This window comes from Mesocricetus auratus, unplaced genomic scaffold, assembly GCF_017639785.1.
Source record: "Mesocricetus auratus isolate SY011 unplaced genomic scaffold, BCM_Maur_2.0 Super-Scaffold_100009, whole genome shotgun sequence".
Lineage (NCBI taxonomy): Eukaryota > Metazoa > Chordata > Mammalia > Rodentia > Cricetidae > Mesocricetus > Mesocricetus auratus.
The window spans coordinates 27384895-27399710 of NW_024429193.1; the positions used below are offsets into that span (position 1 = coordinate 27384895).

The 14816-nt window shown below is 44.0% G+C and overlaps 1 long non-coding RNA gene across 1 annotated transcript; it reads right to left on the reverse strand.

The window, feature by feature from the left end:
• Window positions 1–4071: 4071 nt before the first annotated feature.
• On the reverse strand, window positions 4072–10082 carry LOC110343309. The gene is made up of 4 exons (XR_005879320.1): window positions 9854–10082; window positions 7483–7525; window positions 6562–6660; window positions 4072–5893 (listed from the first exon to the last, which is right to left on the reverse strand). It is a non-coding gene; the product is annotated as an uncharacterized LOC110343309 (long non-coding RNA).
• Window positions 10083–14816: the final 4734 nt, after the last annotated feature.

Genomic DNA, 14816 nt, shown 5'->3' on the forward strand with positions numbered 1-14816 from the left:
TTTGGTGTTCCAATGATTTTGCACTTATTTTTGCATTGCATGGACATAACTAGATACAACAATTTGGAGGAAATGAAAAGGGTTATTTTGCTTAGGAAACAAAACTTGTTTTAGTCATAATGGTGTCCTACGTTAATAGAGAACTTTATAGTTTATAAAATCCTTTCACATGCATGAGGTCATACAGCCCTCACAACAGCTCTGCGAGGTAGCTATTATCTTTGCCATTTAATAGATGAGGAGACTGAGGTTCAAAGAGCTCTAGCCATTGGTAAGAGGTCACAAGCTGGTGAACAGCAGAGCCTGAACAGGTACCCAAGTGCTCTACCTTAGAAGCCCATGAAGATTTCCCCACGTCTTTTTGGAAATTATAAAAGGAGATTGACCAAGATGCTTTTTAAAAGATGGGAAAAGTTCCAAATGTTCACAATGCCATGACTGCCACAGCAACAACAAGAATATTCCACACACATACATTTCCGGGTTTGTCCGTGTGCCTACAGCTTATGACCTAGCTGCAGTCATGATGCACGTGCTGTCATGACCCGTTTTTCCCATTGTGTTCGGCTGTCCTGGAGCATTTTCCAAGTTGCAACAAAGTTTTCAGAATTAGTGAGTTAATGGGTTTATATTTTCTTTAAGAGCCGGTTTACATCTGCTACTGTTTAACATGGATTTGTTTGATTCATTCATCCATTTAAGATATAATTCCTAAGACTCTTCTTACGATTTGGCCTAAGGCTAAGGACCTGCCAGTGATGGACAGTGACACCGAATGGCCTGCAGGGGAGGAAGCAGTACTTGGGGAGCCGAGCAAACCTTCCGAGAGGAAGCACGTATGGAGACATTTGCACAGTTGCTCAAGTCGTTACTAAAAACAGTAGCATGGCTGTAAACACCTTTGTGCCTACTGTCCTCATATACTTTCTTCAAAGATTGTTTTTGTTTTTTGTTTGTTTTTGTTTTTTCCTGACAGGTTTTCTCTGTATTGCTTTGGAGTGTTGGTGGCACACGTCTTCAAAGATTTTTAAAATACAAGGTGAAAGCTAGGGGCGGTGGCTCAGGCCTCTAATGCCGTTAATTCAGAGGCTGAGGCAGGAGGATTGCAAGTTCAGGCTAAGCCCAGGTTCCTGATTGTGCTTAACACTAGCTTGAGTAAGTCGGTGAAATCCCAGCTCAAAACAGAAGGTAGAAAGCGGGCCTAGAAGGTAACCCACTTGCCTAGCATGAGTTAGGCCTTGGTTCAATCCCTAATGCTACAAAAACAAAGACCCAAGGTGGACTGCATTTTTATGGCTTAAGGTGTTTGCCTTCCTCCATACAGCTACTGGAAACAATATGTATCAGCTTCCTTATAACTTCACCAATACCTAGCACTTTTGTTGAAAATGAATGTGAATTTTACAGTTAGAAAATTACAGCGTTTTGTGATTGCGGCTTGTATATCTTTGCTTCATATGTAATGATAGTAATATTTTCCATGGGCTTATTTATTGTGTTTATTTTAAAAATATTATTCCCTGAATATTTCACATGATACAGTTTTATATTCATTCTGGTCCCCAACTCCTGTCAGATCCGCCTCACTTCCTGCCAGCCAACTTCATGTTCTTTCTTTATCTTGAAACAAAAACAAAAGCAACAGGGAACAGCTCCCCCTCCCCCCACAGACACAGAGGCTGATTCGTATTGGCCAGCTAATACTGAACACAGGCCTACTCTGTGGTGGGCTTGATCTAACCCAGCTGATTGTCCCTCACCCATTTGTGAATGGCCTCGTGGGTAGGGGTGGGATTTGGTGCCCACTTCCCCTCCTCCACGCTGGGATTTGAGTCTTAGAGGGTGACATGGCTCTATTTGGATTCTTCCTGCAGGACCAGGCTGGCGGGACAGAAACTGTTCATCTACACAGCACCACTTGTTAAAGGTGCTGTCCTTTCTCCGGTGTGTGTCGTTGGCCTCTTTGTCCAAAAGCAGGTGTCTGTAAGTGTGCCTCTCTTTTTGTTTGGATTGTGTATACTTTTTTGTTTTTCCTTTGCCTAATCACATTTTAAGGTCTGAATATTTCTTTACTCTTCTTACATCTTAGTATTACTTCAGTATCATTCAAAAACTGATTACAACTGGGTTTTCATATTCTAGATATGGCACAGTCTGTCGATTTCATCCTACTTCCCTCTTCATTTTCCTGTTTCTAGTTTATTCTTTAAAAGGAAGCTGCCATTCTGTAGGGTGACTTTATTTTCCTTCTCCAGCCCATGACGTTGTCAGTCCCTCTTGATGAGATATCAGATCCTCCACTGCGCTAGTTTCCCCCACTCAACCCCCACCCTTTTGTCTTCTTCCTTCAATCTGAACAGACTTGGAACTTGTTTGAGTTTTGGGTAAGATGGAGACTGAAGTTCATCCCCCCCACCCACTGCCTGATTTCTACCCAGATCATGGAACACGATTTGTAAAAATATTTTTATTTCCCTATCAAATATCAAATCCATACACAACAAAGTTTCTGTATTGTTTGGATAGCGTGTATGTCTTTTTTTTTTTCTTTAAATGAAATTCTCACTCCATAGCCCAGGCTAGCTCTGGACTTGTGATCTTACTGCCTCAGCCTCTCAGGTATCAAGTCACAGGCATGTGCCACCGAATGAATGTGACTTGGCACTGCGCCGAGTTTTCAGCCGTCTACATTTTTTCCCCAACAGACGCTGCCTCCTTTCAAATAGTCTCTTTCAAAATATTGCATACAGTTTAACCCACCTGATTCCTCAGATGAGTTGTGTTTTAATTTTGTTGGACCTTAGAATGACTCTTGCTGGGTGTTTGATTAGCTTTATATTTAAGGTGTAGTTTATTTTGGTGAAGGATCAGATATCATTTATATATCTAAAAATTTTATTTAGGGGAAGAAATATTTTTCCTACCAAACTAACACGTCATCTTTCGATGGCTAAGACAGTGGTCCCTTTAGTGCAGTTCCTCTTGTTATGGTGACCCCCCACCCATAAAATTATTTTCTTGCTACTTCATAACTTTAATTTTGCTACTGTTATGAATCATAATGTAAACATCTGATATGCCGGACATCTGGTATGCCACCCCGGTGGGGTTGAGAACCACTGGTCTCAGTAACACACTTCTCTTGCTAACTCTGTTTCCACTTTTGGAGTTATTTAAGAAAAACTTAATTAAATGATATAATTGGTTATTGCTGACCCATGGGAATGTTATGGAAAGACACAAGATTGTGAAAGTAAGTAGCCTTTAAGTGAATTTCTTTGGCTTCTCTCTGTATACAATCATATGTCCTTTGGAAAGGCGGTTGGCCCTGTCTGAATCGCTTATCTGAGAATACATCCAACTACAGATTAGAAATATTTTGGGGGAAACCTGCATGTTTACAAATATGTATAGATGTTTTGTTATTATCCTCTAGAAAGTAGAGTATAATAATAACTGATAAAACATTTACATTGTATTAGGTATCACACATAATCTAGAGATGATTTTAAAGGGATGTGTACATACATAAAACATATAGATATTTAATGATTTGGGTTCATAGCTACCACTCTTTCTCAGAGTGATATGTGACTAATCATTTCTTAGGGTGGTGTACCTGAGAAGTGCCCACACCAGGACTGGCATTAGGACCCACTGCAGTGCTGAGACCACCCCCCACCCCACGTGCTGTGCATGCAACATAGTTTAGCTGGCTAGGGCGGCCCTGAATACACAGGTTGGTCCTGGGCACTGCGCATGGACTTTCCTACCTTATTTCTCAGAGTCAATCCCCAAATACCTTGATACAATATTGCATTCACAAAGTTATCTAGAAGACATCAATATGGGGCAGTTTTCAGGTGAGAGAAATGAAATGAGATTTGGTGGAGGACAGAAGTGTGTGAGATTACAAAGAACTCACCTTGTTATCACTGAAAACAAAGAACTTGGTTTACTGTGTATCTGGGCAAAATGCTTCCTGCTTGGGTTAGCTTGATGTAAAACCTGCTTAAAATTCTTGTCTGGAGGGGCACATTTGACGAGAAAAAAGAGACTGTGTGCATGTGGTGGTTTTGATGTTATTTACTGTGATATTCATGAACCTGCAGCTGAACTTCTGGGTAATGATCCAGAGACTTAAAACAATAAAATGGTACAAACACAAAAATGGAAGAATGAAGGAACAAACCAATGGAAGAAGAAAACAGATTTTTCAGCTCTCACACATATGTAGCAATACTTTCTGGAAGTACCTAGATTCCTGTTTTATTCTGTGATTTTTTTGGTTTTGGTTTTTAAGAGAAATGCTTACATTAGCCCAGCCTGGTTTGAACTCATGAAGTAGCTCAGGTCAGCCTTGAACTTACTATCTTTTTTCCTTAAGCACAGCAGCATTAGAATTGCAGGTGTACTCCACCTTGCCCAGTTGAGATTGCCTAGTTTTTTATTCTAGTGTTGCCATTTATGGCTTTGTGACTCAGTAACTGTCACTTAGTTACCATTAAAAGAACGTGCTTCCCTAGGATTGTTATAAAGAGTGCCTTAACATAAAGAGCTTGGAAGTCATACACGTGGTACAAACTGTCAACTCTTACTACTATAATTTGTCCTAACAGTTATTACAGCTGTGTCTCAGGTTAGCCACATACTCAAAACGTTGGTGGTGGTGAGGATGTACCTCTGCCTCTCAGGCTGTCTTTCTGAGGATGCTATTGGGATGCCTGGCTAACCTAAGATTAGATTACATAGTTATTGTTAAAATGCAAAGAGCTGTATGCCTTCCATTCTTTTATATTTATGAGGCTTAATTCCAGCTTATGTTTGAACTTGCACACGACATTCTCTATCTGAATTATGGCTGCTTGTAATCATGCTATTTATAACACTTTTCAGTCTTTCTTCTCAAGTGTTACATACCTCCCTTCACTCTAGCTCATGGGGTACTGGGTGGTAACTGGCAGAATCTCTCAGTTTTCAAGTAAAAAAAATACCTACAGGCATCTTGCTGAGGTGACGCCCAACAAATTAGTGGTAAGGTTGGCATATGAGAATGGTGACTCAGGAATTAGACGTCCTTTCTCTGAGGCAGCTCAGAAAATAGCTCATTTCTTTCACGGAGATGGGGGTGAAGAGCCAGGCTCTGGGGCAGACATATTTATATTCAAATTGCCCTACCATTTATAAGACAGTGGGGTCTTGGGAAGTAGCTCAGGCACTCTCAAGTTCAATGTTTTTCTTCTGTAATCTGAGAGGATAATTTACTTTTATGGTATTTTTGTTTTAGATCCAGTACGTGATGGGTGGAGGACCAATTAGCCCATAGGAAATGATCATAATTGTGAACATCTTTTGAGTTTTTAATTTCTCTCTTTTGGTTCCTCATTGTTTCTGGCATCATTTCACCCAGGTCCCTGTGAGTTTGTCTATAACTTCTGTAAAAGCTGCTGTAGTTTGAAACATGAACAAGGTGGCTACCATCTGACTGCTTCCTTCCGCTACCCATGCAGTTTGGAACACAGCAACAAGAGGGTCGTATGATTGGGTTCTGTGCTGTATGAAGGGGAAGAGAGGGGGTGTGGAGCACCCATGAGAACACTGCTGTGATGTCTTGAACTCGAGGACCCCCATCACAGTGAGAGGCTGGGTAAGGGTGTGTTGAGTCATAGACAAAGTTGCACTCTCAGTGACTTAGAACAACAGACATTTGCGTCCCACACTGTTAATCTCTAAGTTGGTTCATCGTAAACCGTGTGCATTTTTGTACAGTCAGCTTGCCACTAAGATGCTCTTGAAGACTGTGGGGTCACTATTTGAATTTGATTTTCCTTCTCCTCCTCTTCCTCCTCCCCTCTTCTCGTCCTCCTCCTCTTCTTGCCTCCCTCTTCTTCCTCTGTAAGATGGATTCTTTTAATTTCATACAAAATGTTTCCACTATATTCACCTCCTCCCCAACTTCGTGCGAATCCATCCCCTTTCTCCAAAATGTCTTACTTGCTGTTTTGTGGCTGTGATAAGACACTACATTGAAAGCAGCTCATGGAAGGAGGAGTTTACTTGGGGCTTACAGTTTCAGAGGGTGAGCTCTTAACCATCATGGCAAGGTGCACGGCAGCAGGAAGGCAGACTTGGTTCTGGGGCAGTAGCTGAGATCTCATATCTTGAGACAACACGCACAGGTGGAGAGCTAACTGGGAATAGTGTGGCCTTTTGAGATCTCAAAGGCCACTGCCAGTGACACAGCTCCTCCAACAAGGCCATATGTCCTAATCCTGCCCAAATGGTTCCATTAACTGGGGACCATGTATTCAAAAATAAGAGCCGTTGGGGACCATTAGCATTCAGACCACCATACTAACCCACCCAACTTTGTGTCTCCCTTCTCTTTTTTAATGCTACCAAGCCCTATTTTTTCTATCCATGTGTTCTTGGATGTTTGACTTTCCATTAGTGCAAGCTTAGCACGCCAAAGGCAACACTCTTGCAGAAGGCTGACTCTGTCCCTCCCAGCAGCTATTAACTGCCTCTAACTCCTCAGCTTGGATGAAACTGTCTACTCACCACCATTCTCCATGCTGGCATTAGATCTAGCTTGAGCATGCAGGGGTCCTGTGCTTGCTGTCAACAGCCACCGAGTACCCTGCTGTGTGCCGGCGGAAGCTGGAGGGAGGAGAAGGAGACGTTGGGAGAACTAGACCATATTAACGATGATGATGTTGGCTAGGAAATACTTGGTGGTTTGCTGACTGTGACACTAAAGATATTTTGGAGGCAAAGGAATACCTAGGTTCCCCTTCCAGCTCACTGGGACCAGGGCAGTTTCCTATTCCTCCAATCACCAACATCTTGTGGCTAGAAATAGCTTCGCATAAAAGTGGAGGGATGTAAGTGTCTGTTACTCTAATCCCTTTTCCCTTTCCTGAGTCTTTCTTTTTGAGTCAAGGGTTTTACTGTATAGGTCAGAGTTAAGGTCTTGAACTCAAATCCTCCTCCTTCATCCTCCCAGGTACTGAGATTACAAATACCCAAAATCCGTTATGGCTTTTAATCTCATATTAATTTTAAATCATTTGTTGGTCAGCTAGACTAGAGATGTGGAGTCTAGTCCTGGCTCTGCTACTAACAACTGGTATCACAGTTCTTTCTGTTTCTTTTTGTTTTCATTTTCTTCTTTAACAGAGACTAGGATTGAACTCTTTGGTCCATTCATGCAAAGTTAATGGTCTTTGACTTAGCTTGTGCAAGTACCCATAAATGTCATTCATTGTGCTAGTGTTCATGGAGTGCTATACTACTCATGCTGTTCTAGGCACTAGAATATAGTCACAACCTGCCTGTCCCTATACAACCCAGCCTGACGAGACAAATGCATGATCACTTTGGAAAGGGTGTATGATGAGAACACAGGTCTTCTTTCCAGTCTTCTTGTGCTCGAATCCCAGCTCAAACATTTATATTTATCACACTGAATGAATTTCTTACCTTCTCTGGGACTCAGTTTCCTCATCTTCAAGTGGGGTCCATTCTATTTGTTATGAGAATTTAAGAGTTAATAAACTAGTGTCAGTCATGAAAACACTCACAATGATATAGTTTGGGTGAGACTTTTTTTTGAGACAGGGTTTCTCTGTGTAATAGTCTTGCCTGTCCAGGAACTCGCTCTGTAGACCAGGTAGACCTCAAACTTATAGAGATCCACTTGCCTCTGCCTCCCAAGTGCTGGGATTAAAGGTGTGCGCCACCACTTTCAATATCAAGGCTTTTCCCGTAGAATAGAAAAACATTTTTTTGGGGCTGGAGAGATGGCTCAGCAGTTAAGAGCACTGACTGTTCTTCCAGAGAACCCAGGTTCAATTCCCAGCACCCACATGGCAGCTCACAACTGTCTGTAACTCCAGTTCCAGGGGCTCTGACACCTTCAACTCAATGCACATAAAAAAATTTAAAAAAAAGAAAACTATTTTTTTCTCAATTGTGTTCAAGTTCACACTCTCCTGTGAAAATACTGTAAAGCATAGGTTAGTAAACACACAACTAGTTAGCAAACAGATTAATGTATGTTAACTAAGGAGCCAGACACGCAGAGAGGAGAGAGTACCTGATGTCAGGGCACAGTATCTCCTAGATGAGATTTTATCTAGTGGAGGAAGCATGAAGCCAGCTGGATGGGGGAGGACACTGCAGATGGAGACAGAGCTGAACTAGGTGGTCACCGGGGTTCACAGTACCTTTCTGGAAAGGGTGTGGCAGCCCCTCAGGTAAACATTCAGAATGCAATGGAAAGGACATGGCAACCCCTCAGGTAAACATTCAGAATGCAATGGAAAGGACATTGCAGCCCCTCTGATAAACATTCAGAATGCAATGGCACCTTACTCCTTATGCAACCAGTGAGACGTAAAATGCTCTGATTCTGTTCTCAGGAGGTATCGCATCTGTAGCTTTTAGTTTAAACATGGGGGAAAATGTGAGCTATGATTTCTGCTGCCAAGAAGGGGGATGGATCTTGGTAACCAAAGGTCCCCCTGTGTAGCAGTGACCATGTGGCTCCTCTGTGTATCACAGATCCAGCCTGCAAGTAGGGCCTGGGGGAGGTCAGCTCCATGCTCAGGAAGAGGGGAAGAGATGGGTGTGGTCTGGATGAGACAAGATGTGTGCTGGAGAGGGAGAGGAAGGAGAGGACCACAGAGGACATGGAGGCAGTGAAGATGAGCAGGGCTTCCTACCTTTACCTATGCTCTAGACTCTTGTGGAGTCTCCGAAAGGCAATCGAACCCCAGCTCGTCCCAGCTCGTCCAAGACTCAAGAAAGTTGAGCTTCCCGGGACAGTGTCCCAAGGATTCACAGTAAATGAGAAGGTGTGGGGACAGCCACCAAGGAGTCCTCAGACCTTTTGTGTGAGTGTTGCAGAGATGTCTCTCCTTCATTTGGCTACTAACAATTTGTAGTGTGTTTATTGTTCGTTTGAACTTCAAAGGACTTGGCCAGCATCATTAACTAATGGCACCTTGGTCCTGGTATTGAGTTGATTAGGGTAGGATTATTTTCTTATAAAAGTCTCTGATGAATGCTTCTCCACCCTCCTGGGAGCTCAGTGATGTGAATAAAAAAGAGACATACCCAGGGACAATTAACCCATTGTTTTCCCAGGATCTCTCTGCCACTCAAAAAGAAGCTGTGTTCCTTGAGGCTAGGGATAGTAGGCCAACAAATGAATAAATGAGCCTCTACATTCTCCCACCAAGTCCAGAATACATCTGTCCTTGTTCCTTAGACTGTACTTTGATGAAACATCTCTCTGTAGAATTTTCTGTTGTTCTGTTTGTTTACTTTCCATAAGGTCTTACTCTGTAGTCCAGATTGGCCTGGAAATACCCACATAGAAGAGATTGACTTCAAAATTGAAAGAGTTCTTTGGCCTCAGCCTCCCTATGATTGATTACAGAACTGAGTTAGCATACCTAGCTCTAAGTAATATTTTATTAATCTATAATTTAGCTAATGGAGTATTAAAATAATTCATGGCTGGAGAGATGGCTCAGTAGTTAAGAGCACTCACTGGCTGCTCTTCCAGAGGTTCTAAGCACAATTCCCAGCAAGCACATGGTGGCTCACAACCATCTAAAATGAGATCTGATGGCATCTTTTAGGAAACTGCCTACCTGCAACCAGAACACTCATACCTAAATAAATACATAAGTAAATAAGTTTTAAAATAATCCATTTTCTCCTGGACAGAGCCTAGGGTTTTTAGTTTGAGGTCCACAGCCTCCTGTAAACTCACCTCATGTTTTCTACCACCGTGTTCTATTTCAAAGACAAACTCTTTTCCTCCACATAAAGTCCTGTTTACCTTGTTTGGTCATTCCTTTCACCTTGCGTGTGCTTGTCGTTGTTTTATGATATTCCTCTGGGACACTTGGCTTTCTCATCCCTGGGACTCAGTACAGGAGAGGAACAGTTTAAAAGGGAAGTTATTTCACTTGGCTCACGGTCTCAGACGGCTCAGCCCATCATGGTGGGAGAATGGGGAGAGAGAGAGAGAGAGAGAGAGAGAGAGAGAGAGAGAGAGAGAGAGAGAGAGAGAGAGAGAGAGAGAGAGAGAGAGAGAGAGAGGAGAGAGAGAGGGGGGAGAGAGAAAGGAGAGAGAGGGGGAGAGGAGAGAGAGAGAGAGAGAGGGAGAGAGAGAGAGGAGAGAGAGAGGAGAGAGAGAGGAGAGAAAGGGGAGAGAGGAGAGAGAGAGAGAGAGAGAGAGAGAGAGAGAGAGAGAGGGGGAGAGAGGGGGAGAGAGGAGAGAGAGAGAGAGAGAGAGAGAGAGAGAGGGGGAGAGAGGAGAGAGAGGAGGGGGAGAGAGAGAGAGAGAGAGAGAGAGAGAGAGAGAGAGAGAGAGGAGAGAGAGGAGAGAGACAGACAGAGAGACAGACAGAGAGAGAGGAGAGAGAGGGGAGAGAGGGAGAGGGAGAGAGGAGAGAGAGGAGAGAGAGAGAGGAGGAGAGAGAGAGAGAGAGAGAGAGAGAGAGAGAGGGGAGAGAGAGAGGGAGAGAGAGAGAGAGAGGGAGAGAGAGAGAGAGAGGGAGAGAGAGAGAGAGAGAGAGAGAGAGAGAGAGAGAGAGAGGAGAGAGAGAGAGGGAGAGAGAGAGAGAGAGAGAGAGAGAGAGAGAGAGAGAGAGAGAGAGAGAGAGAGAGAGAGAGAGAGAGAGAGAGAGAGAGAGAGAGAGAGAGAGAGAGAGAGAGAGAGAGAGAGAGAGAGAGAGAGAGAGAGAGAGAGAGAGAGAGAGAGAGAGAGAGAGAAGACGCTCACACCATGGAAGCCAGGAAGCAAAAGCTGGCATCCTGTACCCCCTGGGCTCTCACCTTTCTCTTTCTGTTGTTTAAAGCTTTATTTTTATGTTTAATTTTATGAATGCAGGCACCCAGGGAGGACAGAAGCATCTGGTGATGATGTCACAGGTGGCTGTGAGCCACCTCATGTAGATGCTGGGAGTTGACTTTGAGTCCTCTGTGAGAGCAGTCTGTGGTCCTAACCACTGAGCACTCTTCCCGGCCCCTGAACATAGATTTTCTACCAGCCAACCTGTCTCGGAGGTTTTGCAGATGGTATTAATTGCTCTGTCCTGTCTGCCTGGTTTATCCATGTTGCATTCCTCCCCTGTCTCACATTGTCTTCACATGCGGTGAGTCATGAACCTCTGTCTTCCCACATGGACTGTAAGCTACATTTTTGTGTTCCATTCTGACACCTAGCTCAGTGTCCTGCTTAGGGAAAACACTTTGAAAAGTGAACTTCCTTGTGGACTGTACTTAGGACTCCCAAACACTGAGGGAGATAACCTCCATGAAACCCATCACTTTATTAATCGTGTGTGTGTAAGACCCTTCACTCACTCAGCATTGTTCGTCTTCAATCCAGTCAAATCTCCCTTAAACCAATTCTGCCAGGCTGCGGTGGCCTCTACTATATCCCCGGGGACGGCCATGCTGCTTTGTCTCTGCTTTCATGGAACTTCCGTCTGCCCTGTCCTTCCTCTCTACCTCCCTAGCAAACTCCTAGTCATGCTTCAGACACAGATGATACATTCCCTGAACTCACGGTCTTTCTCATCTCACGAAACAGAATTTATGCTTCCCACCCTTGTTTTTTGTCAACAATGCCAGGTCCTCAAACTGGTTGTTGAAATGGGATCACCTGAAATGGTATGACCTGAATTAAAAACTCATTGGGCGACAGCTCAGCCTCTCAGGCCGGCCTGTAAGAGATGTCCTTCAGAGCAAATTGGACGTGAGTGGCTTTGAGAGACTTGATGTCCCTGGAGTCTCCTTTAACTGTGTAATGCTTTACCTGCATGTCCAAGCTTGACAAGGAAGGGAGGGAGGGAGGAAGGGAGGGAGGGAGACAGGAAGGGAGGGAGGGAGGGAGGGAAGGAGGGAGGGAGGGAGGGAAGAAGGGAGGAAGGGAAGGAAGGAAAGGGTAGGGAGAGCCAAAAGGTTTAAGCCACACTCTGTAACCAGTTTGAGATATTATGCTCCTTCTATTAGAGTTAGTGCCAGAATGTTATGGACCAAGCTCATAATTTGGTAATAGCTGATCTTTCTGGTACTAAGAAAAAAGAAAAAAAAAATGTCGAAAGAAGCTGCTTGGCACCACTTGCTGAAGACGTTTTTAAATACAGTCAAATGATTCCTAATTATAAAGGGTGAGTGCAGGGTGTTCACTCTGTAGTGGTTATGCTAAGACTCATTAAATTCTTTCTGCATCCAAGAGTTCTGTTTTATGTAAACAAGACCTCTGAGGAAGATATAGATGGGTAATAAAGATGAAAGGAAATGAAGTATATTAACGTGAGGACGAATTAATAACGGCCTTTCTGTCTTCTAACAGGAAAAAGATCAGTTGTTGTGCAAGAATTGAGCCTCTCGAGCAAGACGCCAGGACAGAAAGACAGAAGGGAGGAATGGAATGAGAAAGGGTGCCCTTTGGGATCCTGTCTGGTTGCTGGTGGCCCCGAGTGAGCTTTTACCTGGTCACAAGGGAGACACCTTTCAATGCTTTTCAGGTCACTGAAGCGTAAAGAAGCCATCCAGGACAGAGAGAAGTAAGAGGAGGTAGGAGAAAAGAGGCGCTAAGTTAGCAAGAAAACGTTAAAAGCAAGTGCGATAATGTCAGGTGAATTCCCATTTCACTTGTTTTCATATGAAACAGAGCCCCGTGCTATGGAGATTTGATTGAAATGATGTTGCTGAAGCTGGTATGTGTGCGTGCGTGGGTGGGTGCCTACATGCGTGAGTGCGTGCATGCGTGCCTGTGTGTGTGTGTGTGTGTGTGTGTGTGTGTATGTGCACACGCGCATGCACATGCCAGAATTTTCTGTCTGAATTCGTAGACAGGTAAGTCAGCTGGACAGAGTTTGTAACTGACCAAAGTCATCTTCATGTACCAAGTGTGGGGCCCCCGTGGCAACATGAGTGCTCGACCTGGCTCAGGTCTGCTCGCCAAAGTTAGCTTGAGCCCCTCATCCAGCAGCTTGCCTGTCCCTCACCACACCCTCTCCCTCATTCCCTCTTTCCCCCCTCCCTCTGGCTCCTCCCTCCTTCCCTCTTTTTATTTTATATTGCTGGCTAGACTTGAACTTGGGCTTCTCCTGCCTCCATGCTTGAACTGCATCTGACAACAAAAGTTCTTTAGATTCAGACTTTTCATGAGTTGCCTTCAGCTAGGTTGAGGAAAACCAGAGACCAAGGTGTGAGATTTAAGGAGGCTCTTGATCTTTAGTGCTGACCTTGCCTTTTGAGTAAGTGCCTCCTTAAGGTTTGGACCTGGGAGCGGCTCTTGCCTCACCCTTTAACTCACTTACCTACTGACACCCAGTAGGACCAAGAGAAGCTCACATCTTACTAGTTCAAGAGACAGAAACCCTAGGGTCAACTTGTGCTCACCACGGTCAGCTTGATGGCTCTTCTGTTCACCTCAACTAAACTTCTGTCTTTGTAGTTTAAAGTCCAACCAACATTTCCAATGGAGCACAACGGAAGCCTAACTAATATAAACACTGAGGCTGTCACAGACTTCCAACGACCCAGCAGCTGGAGAGCCCACAGGTGTTGATCCCGACAGCACTGTTGACGTGCACTTGGTGCACTGGGCATTGTCATGCTGCTCTGTATGCGGGTACTGCAACTCTAACACATGTGTGAGCTCCATGGGAAGATTTGGAGATTTTCATGGCTGTAACATCTGGGACATAGGAGAAGTCCAGGAAATACTGGTTGAAAATTGGATGGAAGGTCAGGTGTAGTGTTGGCTCGTGACTGTAACTCCAGCACTCAGAAGACAGTGTTCAAGGAATTCATTGGAAGTTCAAGGCTATTCTCTGCTACAGAGTGAGTTGTGTGTGACCCTGTCAAAGAAAGGAAGGGAGAGAGGGAGGGAGGGAGGGAGGGAATCAAGCAGGGAAGGAAGGAAGCAGGGAGGAAGGAAAGGAAGGAGGAGGGGAGAGAGGGAAGAAGGGGGAAGGGAGGAAGGGAGAGAGGGAGGAAGGGGGAGAGAGGGAGGGAAGGAAGCAGGGAGGAAGGAAGGGAAGGGAAAGAAATGATGGAAAAAGGGGAAGGAGGAAAGATGAATGTAGGAAGGAGGAAAACAAGGCAGTAAGTGGAGAGGGAAGGAGAGGCTGATGAATAAATAACACCCCTGGGAAGTAGATAGTATGGGTTTCATAGCTGAGGAAACCAGGAACAACCCCCCAAGAGAAAGACTAATAGAAATACCAAAGAGGCAGAGTGAGAAGAAAAACGGGACAAATACAGTTTGTTGAAAGAAGCAGAGTACCCGTGAATGACTGAGTGTTCTGAATTCTGGGAAAAAACAATTATCCTCCAGGGCACTACTTTATCCAGATCTAAACCCATCTGAAATTATTTTAAATTATTATTTAAATAATAAATGACATTTATGTAACATTTACATCTAGAACTGCAGTACTCTAACCTTCCTAATGCTGAAACCCTTTAGTAAAGTTCTTCATGTTGTGGTGATGTCCAACTACAAAACTAACTTTTTTGTTACTTCATAACTCTAATGTTGCTACTGTTGTGAATTGCAATGTAAAAATCTGATATGTGACCCTAAATGGGTCAAGATCCACAGGTTGAGAACCACTGATCTAGAAGGGCACATAGTATATTTTGTGACTCCCATTTCCTGTATTCCTGGTTACATCACATGGGTGTGACAGGAATAAAGAGGGAAAGCATTTTCCCCCTCACACTCAGAAAACCCATGAAGGACACCAGCAGCCAATGGATGCCCAGGCTAGGAAGCA